General features: G+C 57.3%; 1 protein-coding gene across 1 annotated transcript in view; it reads right to left on the minus strand.

Annotated features, from left to right (window-relative positions):
* The window catches only part of NHSL2 (NHS like 2), a 163646-nt gene that overhangs the window by 122787 nt on the left and 24527 nt on the right, over positions 1-16332 (minus strand). The window lies entirely within an intron of this gene.

Here is a 16332-nt window from a genome sequence, read left to right on the forward strand (position 1 = left end):
CATAAAACAGAGAAAACATAAATCCTCACTGATGGAGTTTGCAGATGACACAAAAATCAGGGGTTTGATAGATAACGAAGAGGACAGGTCGCTGATAGAGAGCGATGTAGCTTGCTTGGAAAACTGAGTGGAAGCAACAATATGTGTTTTAATACAGCTAAATGTAAATGTGTACCTCTGGGAACCAAGAATGTCGACCATACTTACAGAGTGGGGGACTCTATCCTGGGAAGCCAGGATTGAAAAAGATTTTGGGGAGGGTGGGGGTGGGAGTGGATAATCAGCTGCACATGAGCTCCCAGAGAGATGCTGTGGCCAAAAGAGCGAATGCAATCCTGGGATGCATAAACAGGGGAATCTCAAGTAGGAGCGGAGAGGTTATTTTACCTCTGTCTTTGGCACTGATGCAACCACTGCTGGAATCCTGTGTCCAGTTCTGGGGCCCACAATTCAAGAAGGATGGTGATAAATTGGAGAGGGGTCAGCCAAGAGCCACAAGAACAACTACAGAATTAGGCTTTACAGTGATAGACTCAAGGAGCTCAATCTATTTCGCATAACAAAGAGAAGGTTAAGGGGAGACGTGATCAGAGTCTGTAAGTACCTACATGGGGAACAAATATTTAATAATGGGCTCTTCAGTCTAGCAGAGAAAGGTTTAACTTGATCCAGTGGCTGGAAGTTGAAGCTAGATAAATTCAGACTGGAAAAAAGGCATAAATATGATCACAGTGCTCCCTTCTGGCCTGGGAATCTATGAGTCAGGCCAGCTGTTCCTCTGGCACTAATAGCTGTGTATACTGCACCCTCTAGTGGCCTCCCTTCCCCACAGCAGTGTCAGGCACAGTTGGCTGGCCCAGGACCAGCTCCGTGTGTTGGCACTAGCAGCAGCAAGGAAGTGCACGCTGGGGCAGTGTGTAGAGTTGCTGGGCGCTCACACACAGTCCTGGACTGTGCATTAGTGTAAGGTCATTCACCTCCCCGGACTGGGCTGCCTACTGTCGCTGGTCTAGGTGTGTGGCGTGCAAGAGAAAGTGCAGAGGGGCACAGAGGATCGGGCTTAGCACCAAGTCTTTTCTCACAAAGACTTTACCCAAGTGGGACTCCAGAGCAGTGACTCCTAATTTACACCAGTGTCACTAAGAGGGGATCAGGCTGGTGGGAAGGCCTGGGAGTGGCAGGGCGAACATTGGCCAGGCAGACAAAGGGATAGATAATAAGACAGAAAATATCAATGCCACTATATAAACCCATGTTACGCCCACACTTTGAATACTGCATGCAGTTCTGGTCACGCCATGTCAAAAAAGGTATGTTAGAATTGGAAAAGGTGCAGAGAAGGGCAACAAATATGATCAGGCATATGGAACAGCTTCCATAGGAGGAGAGATTAAAGAGACTCTGACTGTTCAGCTTAGAAAAGAGATTATTAAGAAGGTTATGACAGAGGTCTATAAAATCATGACTGGTGTGGAGAAAATGAATAAGAAAGTGTTATTTACCCCTTCACTTAACACAGGAACCAAGGCTCACCCAAGGAAATTTACAGGCAGCAGGTTTCAAACAAACAAAAGGAAGTATTTCTTCACACAATGCACAGTCAACCTGTGGAACTTGTTGGCAGGGATGTTGTGAGGGCCAAAAGTATAACTGGGTTGAAAAAAAAATTAGTAAGTCCATGGAGGATATATCTATCAATGGTTATTAGCCAGGATGGTCAGGGATGCAACCTCATGTTCTGGGTGTCCCTAAACCTCTGACTGCTAGAAGCTGGGATCATTTGATAATTGCCCTGTTCTGTTCACTCCCTCTGAAGTGCCTGGCATTGGCCACTGTCAGAAGGCAGGACACTGGGCTAGATGGACCATTGGTCTGACCCATTCTCATGTTCTTAGACAGGAACTCCAGCAAGTGATCAGCTGGAGAGAACAGTAGTTTTCTTTCACCCTTGCTCATTGGCTCCCCTGGGTCTTCTCTCTAGAGCAGGCCTTTCCTCCCAGGAGATTGGTGCTTCCCCAGGAGATCAGGCAGCCTCTTATGCCCTGAGTTGCACCCATGAGCTGCCCAGTTAAGCAGCACCAATCCCCGAGGCGTGGCCTGAGCTAATGGGAATACGTCCTGCCTTCCGTGCTAAGTAAGTCTAGCTTGCCCTCCCCCACAAACCAAGCACTGTCAAGGTGTGTCAAGGTGTGTGCGTGCATCTAACAGCCCAGTTCCCCAAGCCAGTACTCTCCTGTGCCTGCCTCCCAGCCATCCATCATGCCCTCCATGCAAGACAGAGGCCAGCGAATGGAACTGTCCCCACAACAGAACAGCTGGTGCCAAAGAGCTGTACTTCAGATCCTCTCCTGTAGGTGGCAGCAGCTGATCACACTCCTGGCAGTGTGTCACTGGGTGCAATGGGGCCACACTGGATCGGGCCAGCTGCAGCCCTCGGGACTATCTCTGCCCGGCCCAGAGTTCAGAGGGGTCGGACTGGGGCTCGAGTTCACCACAGAGCAGGGCCGATTGGTGGTGGTCTGAAATAGAATCATAGAATATCAGGGTTGGAAGGGACCTCAGGAAATCATCTAGTCCAACCCCCTGCTCAAAGCAGGACCAATCCCCAACTAAATTATCCGACAGATTTTTGCCCCATATCCCTAAATGGCCCTCTCAAGGATTGAACTCACAACCCTGGGTTTAGCAGGCCAATGCTCAAACCACTGAGCTATCCTCCCCCACCATGATACAGCGAGCCTCCCTGGTGAAGTGCGGAGCAAAGCCCACAGCGGGACATGTGACCCATGCAATGTGCAGGCACAACACCCACTTCACAGCCAGCAAAGCTGGTCAGTGACAGAAATGGCTGCCCTTACGAGGGTCCTGCCAGGTTCCATTTCCCAGCCCGGGAGCAAGAACCCCAAGCACCCACTTCGGACACAAAAGTCCCCAATCCCCCACCGAGCAGCACTTCCACTTCAACAGGGCAGGAGACTCCCTTTTCCCACCTGAGCCAGGGACCACGCCTCATGCAGCATGGGACAGCTGCCAGCCAAATGCCCCCACATCCCAGCAGGCAGGTGCCCATGTCACCAAACACGCAGCAGACACAGATTGGCATCTGACTGGCACTCACAGCAACAAGGGCAAGAAGGCTGGGCCCTCCCCCAGCTCACAGAGGGCTCCCCCAAGCCAGTCCTGGCAGCTTGCCCTGTTGCAGACAATCAGTGACTGCTGGCAGCATGTGCAGGGCAGTCAGTGTGACGGGGGCACTTCACACATGTCACCACCTCCCAGCTACTGACAGGGGTTTGAGTGTCCCCACATTGTGGGGGGGGGGGGCGGTCACAGGGGGATGGAGCTGACATGGGGGTGGCTGGGGGAGACTGTTCCTGGGATCTCAGGGACCCTCCCTGACTCTGCTGGGGCCAGACTCACTGCAGGGCTGGCGCTGAGGACAGCACCGGCACAGAAGGGACGTAGCTGGCACCTTCACTCCTGTGGGCCTGCCGAGTGCGGCTCCTTTGGTCCAGTTCCCTGCACTGAACTGTCCCACTGGCAGACAGCCTCCCTGCAGTGCCACAGGCAAAGCCATCGCTGACTCTCCCCAGCGCCACCAGCGAGCAGAGGTGCCAGCTGGGAGGTGCAATGCCAGGCTGAGCTCAGCGAGGAGCCAGCAGGACAGAGGAGACTGAGAGAAGCCCTCTCTGCGGAGTCTCTCTCTTGTACCCTCGGCCAGCGCTCGTGTGCTGCCAGTGACACTTCAGGGAACTGAACTAGAAGCTGGCAGCTCTCCCTCAGGATTGTGAGACAGGAGTGGGGACTCAGCTGCCCTGGATTCACTCTGCATGGACCCATCTCCTGCAGAGGGATGCTCAGGCTGGGGGTATTTTCCAAGGTGGGGCCGGAGGGGCTGATACCCACCCTGCAGCCCTTTATGCGCTGGGTGGTGCCAGCTGGTATTGGACCCTGGGGGGAGCGTACCCAGTTTGCACAGCGCCCCAGCTGCCCACCTGCCTTGCCCTGGAGACGGGGTTCCTGCACGGAGAGCTGCAGCCCAGCTGGGAGCTAAGCTGTCCCAGCCCTGGCATCAGGTGCCTGCTGTGGAGAGGCAGTCGGGGGCAGGCTCAGATTAACCCCTTCCCAGCCAGACCCTGTCCAGGGCTCACAGGGAGCCTCTGTTTACTGACTGTTCAAGGAGACAGCAGCTTCTCTTGGGATGGCGCCAGGCGAGTTACTATGGAGCTGCAAGACACCCTGATGCTACCACATGGGCCTTCCTACTCCCACATCTCTGGCTAAGGGGCAAGGCACCAGGGGGAAGGAGGAGGGCAGCGGCAGCAGGACCGGTGACAAACCCCTAGTGAGGACTGAGCTGAGCACTGGATATTCTCCTGGCCCCCTGCCCTGGCCCCAAGAGCTCAGCCTTGCCTGGGGTGGAGTGAGGAACATCTGTCAAACAAACCCTCCCCGCGCCATCGGCCTGATCCAATTGCATGGCAGATATTCGCTAGCACAGGCAGGCAGATTTCACACACCAGGAGCTGCCAGCTCCCTCCCTGCCTTTGTGCTGGGGCTCTAATCACAGGCATCTGCCTGTATCCCTGCAGCAGCCTTGGTCCCAGCACTGCGCAGCCGAGAGCGGGGAACTAGACACTCTGTTGCACGTGGCCTGGGAAGGCTCCAACCCACGTTACAATAAACGCCGGCTGCATATCAGCAGCACAGCAAGCCCAGCTCCAACCCATCTCACGCCACTTGCTCCAGGCCACGGACAGACCCAGCCCAGCCAGACATTTCAATAGACCTCAGTAACATGCAACATTGCCCAGGCAAAGAGGAAGTCTAAAGCCCACTGGGTGCCCCTCCTGAGCTTCCCCTGCTGGACCCACAACGCGCTCGCCTGAGCTGTGCCTCATGCATATTGTCCAACCCTCGGGCTGATGGTGCGCACAGTGCCATGCACACCTGCGGTGCTGTACACACGATGCCCGCCATGCCCATCAGGCAGTGCTGGGATTGGGCTGGCCGTGCATGTGTCACTGTCACATGTGCCTTTGCACAACCGACTGGACCTAATGCATGAGGCAGCTGCTCCTCAGCCACATCCACAAAGGCGCTGTTGTATGCGGGCACACGTCTATGGGGCTGAGCTGATTTACATCAGCAGGAGGCTTGGCCCCAGGAGTGAGAGTTAACCATCCGGGTCTCTCCGTATGGGCTGGGGATATGTGATCAGGGCTGGGTCCAGCTGCCAGCCCTAGGGTGGGGGAACACAAGTTCTTCCTCTGACCTCCCCCAGGGAACAAAGCAGTGGGCTGTGCCACCCTAGTTCAGACCTGGGAGCCGCCACACAGCACGGCAGCACGCACGCACATTGCATCAGACACTGGCTCATTGAGTCTAGAATCCTGGTTCCATTGGAGGGAAGGGGTAACTGCCTCAGTAAAGACTCCTTCCTGATCCCTGCTGCAATCACCCTGCTGTCCTGAAGCATGAGATTTGTTCAGCTACCAAAGCCATGACTAACCACACCATTATCCAGCCCCTTTTCAAAGCCAGCTGAGAGGAAATAGAGTCGCTCCAGTGGAGTCCTTTGACTTGATCCCCCCTGCAGCAGTGAGTTCCATAGCTCTGACTACTACCCCAACTTAAAACAGCACTTCCTTTGATCTGGTCTAAGCGTCCCCACCATTCATTTCATCCTACGTCCTCTTGTTCTCATGGGCAGGGGATGACAGGGAGGAGACGCTGAGCAGCGCTTGTTCTGCCAACTCATAACACTGAACCCCCCTTGAGCTCCCCTGCATTGCCAAGCAACCTTGAATTCTCCATGTCTCCTCCTGATTGCCAAATAACTCTGGCTCGGAGGCCGGACCAGACCTCTGGCCCTTCTCAGTCTCAGCAATCCCGCATATTTCTTAAGCTGAGGTGCCCCACAACAGACACAATGCTGGGGCAATCCATGGTTTGCTATCTAGGCATGGTATCGAGTGATGGGCATTATCCACGCCCCCGGCCCAAATAGCCCAGCCCTTGGGGATGGTCTCTCAGACCTCCAGGGCTCTCCCTGAGATCTGAGTACTGCAGGGTAGTGTGGTGAGCCGCTGACAAATGGAGTGACACCAGCGCATCAGGACCTGGCTCCGTGAGTCCCTTCCAAATGCACTAAACCAACCCAACTGCTTGTCCCCGGTGCCTGTCCGTCAGGCTCAGCCCCACATGTTCAGCCTGATCCCTCTCCCACTTGGTGCACTGCCCTTGGACAGCCCCATGATGCACGGTCCTTCCTGTTGCCAGGCTGGGGGAGAGGCAGCGCTGGCTCCCGGCTGCTAGCAAGGAGAAGCTGACTCACTCTCAGCACTTTGCAGCCCTTGGAAGGAGATACTAACTTCCTACCCAGAGAGGGAGGGTCCCTCCAGCCCCAAATAGGAAACACTCCAAACTCAGCTTCCCCGGGGACCCAGCTAGGTGGGAGCCTGGGGTGCAGCCATGGGGCAGGTGCCTACTTGCTACACACAGCTCCTCAGTCCCATGGCACCAGCCTTGAACCATGGCATCTGCCTGCAGGTGCTGCTCTTTCTCCAGCCCCAGGGCAGCATATTCCCAGGGACAACAACACCTGCCCTTTCCCTAGCACCTGTCACCCCACAGGACCCCAAAGGACTTCTGGAGGGACTGGGATCACGGCATGCACCACTGAAATGCAGCTGCCTCTGGGGCACCACATGGCAGCTGTTCAGCAGCACACAATAACACTGCACCAGTTTGAGACTGTACCCAGCTGATGCTGCAGCAGACTTCAGGGGGACAGAACATAATAACCAGCGCTGGGGTTTGCCGAGGACAAACAGCCCCAGCTCTTGTGCAAGTGCCCCGGGATCTTTAATGATCATGGGCAGACAGGCCCTTGATTCCACCTCTTACCTCATGCCCGGCATCTCCTGCAGCACAGCACCCCAAGCACCAGGGTGGGGCAGCACCGACGTGGAGAAATGCCCCCTGTTGGACACCCAGCCCAAAGCCTGCCCTTAGGCATGAACTAGGCCCAAACCCCACCTAGCTGGTGAGATCTGACCCCACCAGCATGAAGTGAGAGCTGCGATGCGTTAGGGGCACCTGGCTTCACCCAAAGCAACCTCTCCCCATCTGCCTGCCTGCAAGGAAGAGCTGCCACTGCCCCGCGTGGTTCCTGTCCCGGCTCCAGTCCCAGTCGTAGCAGGGTCCGTGGGAGCCACCCCACTGCAGCTGCTCCCAATGGCTGCGGGTGCAGCTGAGCTGAGGTAGGAGCTCCCCCCAGCACAAGACTGCCTGGCCCCTCCTGCAGGGTGGCCTTTGTCACTGAAAACGAGTGCCAGGGAAATACAGGGAGAATGGGAAGAACCCTGGGGCTGGGCTGGGGAAGGGGGCCAGGGCTGTCCAGAGAGCCCGAGGGAGAGTGTGCGCAGCATTGTGTCCAAGACACAGGTGGCCAGTCAGTACCTGCCCCCCCTTGTGTGCCCCCAGCCTCTCCCCCAGACTGCAGTGTGCACAGGGGCAAGGGGAGCCATCAAGGCGAAAGGGGAACAAAGCTTGCGCACACACAACACCCAGCACCCCATGGGGTACACAACTCCGTACACACCCACCAAAGAACTCCTCCACTCTGCACCTCTGTGCACACAACCTCACACCCTCCGGTACACACACACACACACACATTGCTGCTTCCACTCCCTTACGCACACAGAGCCACAGAAACACAGGACCGGGAGGCACCTTGACAAGTCCCCAAGTCCAGCCCCCTGCATCAAGAAAGGACATAGTGACCCTACCTAGCACCACACAGATATCTGCACATGAGGGACACAGAACAGGGGCCGCCACAACTCTCCCCTCCCAGACTTCGATGCTGGGAGAATCTCCCCTGTCCTGCTCCACGAACACAGGGTGTGTGCGTGTGTGTTCACACATGTGTGTGCATGCATGTGCGGAATCTGCATTTAGTTCACAAATCAGGACGATGACTTTGGCACAGCTCCATTACACTCGTTGCGCCGGATGCCCCTGGCTGGGCGCCTTTTCCCCCTGAGCATGCTGGACGGACACAGACTTCTGCACTTCTCCCGGCAGTCGGGTCTGATGCTCATTTGCAAAGACAACCCAGGTGCAGGGAGGGGAGAAGAACAGTCCATCAGTGGCTATTACAGAAACCCTTTCTGCTTCCTGGGGTGGGAAATAACATGTGCCTGGGTCATTTGCTAACTTGTTACCATTTATGAATTATGGAAACTCGGCCTTTGGCCTCCTGCCATCGCTGGTCATGTCCCAGCAGGATACACCCCTGCTGACCTGCTGCAGTGTTCTCTTGATTTGAATATCCCCCTAGGGTGCCTTCAGCAGTCTTGCTCTCCTAGTCCCAGGGCAGTCGGCACACTGCAGATGCGTTCACCCTGGACCCTGCTAGCGCCGTGTAAAGCAATTCAGTAATTCGGTGCCTCATGGAGTTGTGAGACCGGCAACTGCGTTGCTGGGTTAACGGAGGGAGTTAGCTCATTCCCGCTAGCAGCTCTGTTCCACCTTCATTAGACTCCCACCCAGCCATGCTGCGGGTCGGGCCCCTGCTCGTGCAATCTCCTTATTGTTCAAGTTCCTCAGAGTTACCAGGCTGCTGTGGGGCTGCTCTGCTCACACTCACCAGAGTGCAGGGGACTCTCACCTGGCACCGCAAAGCAACGGGCCAGGTTTGTACCCACAACAGGCACTTGGGTTAAAGCCTCTTGGCAATGAACACATACACACAGAGAGATCTGCACACAAACACACACACACAGATCTGCACACAAACACACATGCGCTTGCACACACACACACACCTGCCCCTGCACACACACACACAATGACCCACACATGCACTTGCACACCCAGATCTACACACACACACAGACCCGCACATGTGCTTGCACATACACAGAGATCTGCACACAAACACAATTACCTTTAGTCCAGGATCCACCTGAGCACACATGGCCAGTCTGCTCCCCTGACACATGCATCCCAGGCTGGCATAAATCTATGCAGACCGGTGTCCTCTCTATCACCCCATGTGCTGTGTCTTGACTCGACCAGGTCTCCAGTGGCCAGGCTGCTCTGTCTGACAACCACCCATTCAGTCCCCCCGGAGCCGCTCCGGAGGAGGGGACCCAACCCCGACACACACACGCACATGCGAGAAGAAGAGCCAATTCTTCTGGAGCACATACTCGCTCCCATTCAGCGTGTTGCTGCTAGCGGAGCCTGCCAGCCAACTCCTGCTTAATCCCCACTTTGTGCCGCCAGCCAATGCCCTCTGTATGCACGCCCAAGCCGGGCCTGCTGCCTGGCACAGGGCCAGCGGGCACACTGTGCTTGGTACTCTGTGGAGAGATGCCCCTTGCTTCAGGACACTGGTAAATAGAGTCAGGTCAGAGTCCTGAAGGTTTGAATTGAGTCATTATTAACTCTGCCCCCTGGGAGCAGGGTCCTGATGCAGCACAGCCCTTAGTTACACTCAGAGCCCCCCCCCCCCCCCCCATGGCAGTCTCTCTGGAGACATCCTCCTGCAGGAGGCCTGTCTCTGGTGCAATAGGTGGGCACATTGCTCCCTGGACCGCTGCCCCTGCAGCTGGTAGGGCTGCAGCTCATCCCTGGAGGGTGATTCAAGCCTCCTCTGGACTCGCTGGTATGGCTCCACGTTTCCCCGGTGGAGCTGTGCTCAGAGCAGGGCTTGGTGCATGGGGCTTTACAAGCACCACAAGAGGGGCCTGCCCCGGAGGGTCCTGTGGCAAAGGAGACGAGTGTCCGCTGGGCTGGGAGGTATGGGGGAGGACAGTGCAGGTCACAGCGGGCGAGTCAGTGAGACCAACAGTTTCACCAGATGCTGGAAGATGCTGTATCCTGGTGCCGCACAAACCGCGTCCAGGCTGTAGTGCCCCCGGGTGGGCTGGGCTAGCTCCAGACAGGAGAGTCTATGGCTCACTTGCTGGCTCCCTCAGAGAGGCCAAGGCCAGGAGGGCCCATTGTGATCCTGCTGCCCCTGTAATCCCCTAGAGCAGATCTTGCAGAAAAACAGCCGAGCTGGACAGAACCATTGTCAGTGCTGGAGCATCGCCGCCACTCCTGGGTATACTGTTCCCACGGCTAATTATGCCCCTGACCCCAGGTTCCAGCCTTGGCCCTGCCTGCCACTGGGGAGACAGGCACAGGCAGTACGGCAAACTGGTGACTGCAGTGCCTGGTCTAGCATGGGGGGAGGCTACCCAGTGACAGGTCCCTGGTGAGCCTGGCACCATACCAAGCACTGCCACCCCACTGTGTCCTCAGTAGGTGTTCGGGGGGTGGAGGGGTCTTTGCTCACCTCTTCCCTTGGAACCACAAACACGGATGTTGCAGACTCACTGATTTCCTTCCCCTGGGCAGTGTGACGGCCAAGCCTCCCCTCCCCCTAGCCCCCCAACCACAGACCAGCCCAGCTCCCCTCCAGCCAGGTGCGTTGGGAAACCTGTGCCTGGCTGACAGCGCCATGGCCCTGACAATCAACCAGGCAAGCCCCACACGTCTCCCTCCACTCCAGGAGCCAGGCAGGGGGAGAGAGAGACACCCGGGGGAGAGACAGACCACCCAGCTGGAGCCCTCTCCAGCAGACAGCTGGATTGGAAGCAGCTTCTGGCAGGGCCCTTTGCCTCCCAGCACTGCCTGATCCACATGGTGTGTCTCTCTCTCACACACATAGGGAATAGCTATACCCACACACACAATCGCACCCAGAATACACACACACACACTCTCCACATCCAGAATAGCTCTACACACACACATGGAATAGCTATACCCATGCACACACCCGCATCTGGAATACACACACACACACCCCTCCGCATCTGGAATAGCTACACCCCCCCCCTCCATATCCGGAATAGCTACACGCACACACGCGCGCACACACACAATAGCTATACCCATGCACACACCCGCATCTGTATTATACACACACATACACCCCCGCCCCCGCATCCAGAATAGCTACACACGCGCACACACACAGAGAATAGCTACACAGACAGACACACAGACACAAACACACACCCCTCCGCATCTGGAATAGCTACACACACATCTGGAATACACACATACACACATGCACATCTGGAACAGCTACAGTCCTTTAAACTCACACCCTACCTTAACTTGGGTTCCCTTCGGAACGGAGACAAGCCCTCCGTCGCTCTCCCCACATGTGATGATAATCCAGTGGCCTGGGAAAGGGCTTTGTGCCAGGGAACTGAGGGGAGGGTGGGCAGGGTGCAGCCATCCATCTGACGTGTGCACACATGGGCTGAGCCATTCCTTGCTCATGGCCTATAGCTCCCATGTGATTCCCACCTAGCCGGCCACCCTGCACCATCTGGTCGCTCAATGACACCCCAGCTACACCAGTGATCCCAGGCCAAGCAGAGACGTGCCCAGAAGGTCCCTCTGATCGGTGTTTTGGGAGGGGGGGTTCTCATTCCCAGCCCCCCAAACCAGAGCCCCAGAACCAAGACCCTGCCCAGCACAGCCCGCAGAGGAAGCCTTCGTCTTGCAGAATTGCCAGAGCTCCCTAGAGAGCGCACTCCCAGGCCCGCTCTGCCTGCATGGGGCTCGGGATGCAAAGAACCTGCTTTAACCGTGTCTGTATGGAGGATGAGGCGGGCGGCAGAGGCTTGCAAGGTCTCCCCTCCTGGCTGCAGTCACAGAACATTAGCTGTGAGCTCAGCTACTCTAAATCCTTGATTTTCCACATGCGGATGCAGCACGCTGCTCTCTGTCACCGTGGGTCACATCTGGGCACCTCCTGGGGGTGTGGGAAACAGAACCCCCCAACACACCCTTTCCAAGCCAGGGTTCTCCAACACCTGCCCTGCCTCTTCCATCGCTGCTGAACTCCCAGAGAGACCCCAGCGCAGCTGAAGAGATGCCTACTGAGATCCCACGGCTCAGAGCTGCAGGAATGGGGCACGGATCCATTCAGCCCCCAGGTCAGTGAACGTGTAGCTCTGCTATCTCCCACCCAGCAGGCCAGGGTCTCCTGTAGAACATTCAGACAGGGTAGTGACAGGGCCCAGGGGCATGCTAGGAACTGTAGTACCAATCGGCTAGCACAAGAACTGCTGCATTTGTGGTCATCCCTGCCAACCCCAGGATTACATGCAGAACTGGCCAAACCCCAGGGGAGTTTCACCTGAGTAAGGATTGCACTGCATACACTCAGTGTCAGTGAAATGCAGCCACTTCTGGGGAGGAAGGCAGCAACAGCACACAGCAACACTGCACATGGAGGGGTTGGGGGAAGGCGGCTTTAGGAGTGAATTAGAGGGCTTTATTGCTACATTATTTATTAGCTGCAGGAGGACAAGGCAGGTCAGGAAGGGACAATGGGGGTGGGGATTAGCTGGTGGGGGAGAAAAGGGCATTTGTTCCTTTTAAAAAAAAGAGCTGAAACCACAGGCAAGAGCTAGTGTGAGGTGACAGGGTGGGTGTAATTGGTTCATCTTCTAAGCCCGCAGAGCTTGATCCTGCCCCACCAGGCACCCTGTGGCGCCATTCACACCTGTGCAGAGCAGGCGAGCGACACGCCCACGGTGTGGGTGGAGGGCACTGGCTTGGCAGCATTTCACACCATCTTTGCAGAGGTGGCACTGATAACACCAGGCCCATGGGGGTGGGGGATCCGCTGCTGCAGTGCCCACCCTGCCAGCTGACCGCTTTGGCCATGGTGCATCCCTCCTCTGCTCCCTCTGGGCCCCCTTCCCCACCCACCAGCCAATACCCCTGGGCACCCTGTGACGAACAGGGACTGTTCTTAATGTGGTCTTTGAATGCTGAGAGGGGAGTGTGGCTAGGATGGTCTGCACTGGGGGATGGGAGACTGGCCGTGAGGGAGAATACCTGAGCATGTAACATGAGAACCCAGGAAGGGGTTAGAGGCCAGGTGACACCTTTGCCCGGGAAACTGAAGAAAGGGGAGAGAGAGTTTCAGGGCTGGCTGGGGGAATGACTGGGAGGCAGACAGGACTCCGACCTCCCCAGGGGGCTGTGGTGCCCTGGGACCCCGAGATGCACCTAATGGGGGGGGGGGGTGTCCTGTTGTCTGTAACTGCAAGACCTGTCTTGGACTGTGTTCCTGTCGTCTAAATAAACCTTCTGCTTTACTGGCTGGCTGAGAGTCATGGTGAATTGCAGGAAGCCGGGGGTGCAGGGCCTTGTGTCCCCCCCACACTCCGTGACAACTGATGACAGGAGTGGGATCTACTGCACCCCGTGGACGGCGCTTCCTGCAGTAAGTGTCTGGGGAGCAGTAAAACGAAGGGGGATCGACAGGGACCAGGTGGGTTGAAGAGTCAGAGAGAGTGTTTCAGGGGGCGATTAACCCCTGGGAGTGTGTGACCAGAGAGAAGGACTTTTGCAGTAACAGGGTCCCCCGGGGGATCGCAGCGAGTGGTCCCAGGGGCGGAGGAGTCTGCAGCTCGACCCTGGCAGAGAAGTGGTGACCTGAAGAAGGGCTGGCACACTAGGGGTCTCCCTGGAACGGTGGAAAGCGGAGAGCACAGGCCGGTGAGTGGCCAGCAGGAGGATGTATGCTAAACGCCTTAAGAGTGACCTGGTGGAGCTGTGCAGGCAGAGGGGGCTGCGCATTGGGAGGTCCACCAAAGAACAGCTAATTGCCCAGCTGGAGGAGAAGGATCGCTTGGATGAACAGCCCTGTCCCTGAGGGAAGCCGCCCGGAGGATGCAGCGGGGGCCCCGGGGCATGACATGGCTGGGAGGGGGCAGACTGCTGCTGAGGACATCCCGATACCCTGCCTACCTATACCTAGGGGAGGGGTTGGGGGAAGCCCAGCGAATACCAAGGGCACCCTGACCCCGGCGGCCAGCAGGGGATCGTCCCGGCGGAGCTCCCCGTCCCTGGAATGGATGCGGCTGGAATATGAATGGGAGATGAGACGGGAAGAGCTTGAGTTAAGGAAGCAAGAACTGAAGCAGGAGCGGGAGGAGAAGGAGAAACAACGTCAGCATGAGGAGAACCAGTGTCAGCATGAGCTGGAACTGGCCAGGCTGAGGAGCAGTGGGGCCCCAGCTGCGGTGAGTGAGGGGGGACCCAAGACTGCAAAGAGTTTTGATAAGTGCTTCCTGGCCCAGCGTAAGGAGGGGGAGGACATAGATACCTTCCTGACGGCCTTTGAGAATATCTGCGAGCTGAACCAGGTTGACTCTGCAGACAGGCTCCAGTTTCTCATTCCCTCACTGGACTCCACAGCCAGGGAGGTGTACAGCCGACTGAAAGGGGTGGAGACAGGGGACTACGAACTGTTCAAAAAGGCCCTGCTCTGCGAATTTGGGCTGACTCCTGAGATGTACCGGAAAAGGTACAGCGTAAAAAGGAGTCAGCGTAAAACCCGTGAGGTCACATACCTACAACTGGCCAACCGGGCGCAGGGGTATGCCCGCAAGTGGACAGCTGGGGCCCAAACTAAAGAAGACCTGCTTGACCTATTCGTACTGGAGCACGTGTATGAGCAGTGCCCATCTGACCTGAGGCGATGGTTGATGGACCAAAAACCAGAGAACCCGCAGCACCCAGGCCAGCTAGCCAATGAGTTTGTGAACCATCGGGCAGGGGATAACAGGGAGGAGTCCCAAAGGAACAGTCCCACCACAACGCAGAGAGTCATCAGGGGACCTCCCAGCGGGGAAATACGGAGAACCCCCACCAAAGGGGAACATCCAGCGTCAGGTCCATCTGACCTGCTCGAGGGGACCCACGGGACATGGGCTGCTATCACTGTGGCCAAACAGGCCACATAAGGGCCCAGTGCCTCAGGCTCAGGGACAGACTGAGCGGACCCAACCCACAGAGGGTTGACTGGGTAGAGACCCAGCCGGGTGAGAGGCAGCATTCCCAGGAAAGGGGGGCTGGCAGCGTACCACCTGCTAAGGAGGGAGGAGAGCTCCAGGCCAGCTCCTCTGGGGCGCTGGATGCTCCAGACTCAGGGTTTTTGGTTTACAGGGTGGGCGCAGGGATGTCCCTCCGGAGAGAGTACCTTGTTCCCCTGGAGGTGGACGGGAGGAAGGTCAATGGATACTGGGATACGGGCGCAGAGGTGACGCTGGCCCGGCCCGAGGTGGTGGCCCCAGATCGGGTGGTGCCCAACACCTACCTGACCCTGACGGGGGTGGGCGGGACTCCATTCAAGGTGCCCGTGGCGAGGGTACACCTGAAGTGGGGGGCCAAAGAGGGCCTCAAGGACGTGGGGGTACACCCGTATTTGCCCACTGAGGTGTTGATGGGGGGGGGGGGGGGATCTGGAGGACTGGCCAAGCAAACCCCAGGGTGCCCTGGTTGTGACCCGTAGCCAGAGCCAGCGAGGGGCACTGCGCCCTGACCATGGGGAGGGTGCCTTGCCCGAGGCGCAGGACCCTAACCTGGTGGGGAGGGAATGCCCGGGGACACGGCTCAGGGAGGCTGCGGCTTCAGTCCCAGCCGGCGAGAGAGAGCAGGTGGCCATCCCTGTCCCAGCCACTGAGTTCCAGGCCGAGCTGCAGAAAGATCCCTCCTTGCGGAAGATAAGGGACCTGGCCGACCTCAGTGCGGTACAGACCATGGGGAGAGGTTGCCGGAAAAGGTTCCTGTGGGAAAAGGGGTTCCTGTACTGAGAATGGGCTCTCCCAGGGAAAATGGAGTCAGGGGGAATCAGGAGGCAGCTGGTGGTACCCCAGAAGTATCGCCACCAGCTGCTGTACCGGGCCCATGACATTCCCCTCTCAGGGCACCAGGGAACCTGGCATACCCAGCAGAGGCTGCTACGGAACTTTTACTGGCCTGGGGTCTTTATTACTGTCCGACAGTACTGCCGATCCTGTGACCCCTGTCAGAGGGTGAGGAAGGCCCAGGACAAGGGGAAAACGGCTTTAGGACCCTTGCCCATCATAGAGGAGCCTTTCCAGAGGGGGGCCAGGGTAAAAAGGGGGGCTCTGAACCAAGAGAGCCCGAATCACAGACCTCCAGACTGGAATGCTGGGAGAAGACCCCAGCCCAGTTGGAACCCCAGGGGTATTGGGGTGGGAAAAGGGCACGGGCCGCATAAACCTTCCCACATGCGAACTATGAGTGCCATCGAGCACACCCGACCTAAGGGGGGGCGTGAAACTGGAAGGGCCTGGTGTAATTCTCACCAAGGAATGGGAGGGATGCTGGGGCATCCACGGGAACGGGGGTAGGTTCGAACTTCCCCAGGTCACGGGCTGAAGTGACCCCGCTCAGTTCGGTCTCAAAGGGGGGAGAGACGTGACGAAC

The sequence above is a fragment of the Emys orbicularis genome, chromosome 9 (assembly GCF_028017835.1).
Source record: "Emys orbicularis isolate rEmyOrb1 chromosome 9, rEmyOrb1.hap1, whole genome shotgun sequence".
Taxonomy (NCBI): Eukaryota; Metazoa; Chordata; order Testudines; family Emydidae; genus Emys; species Emys orbicularis.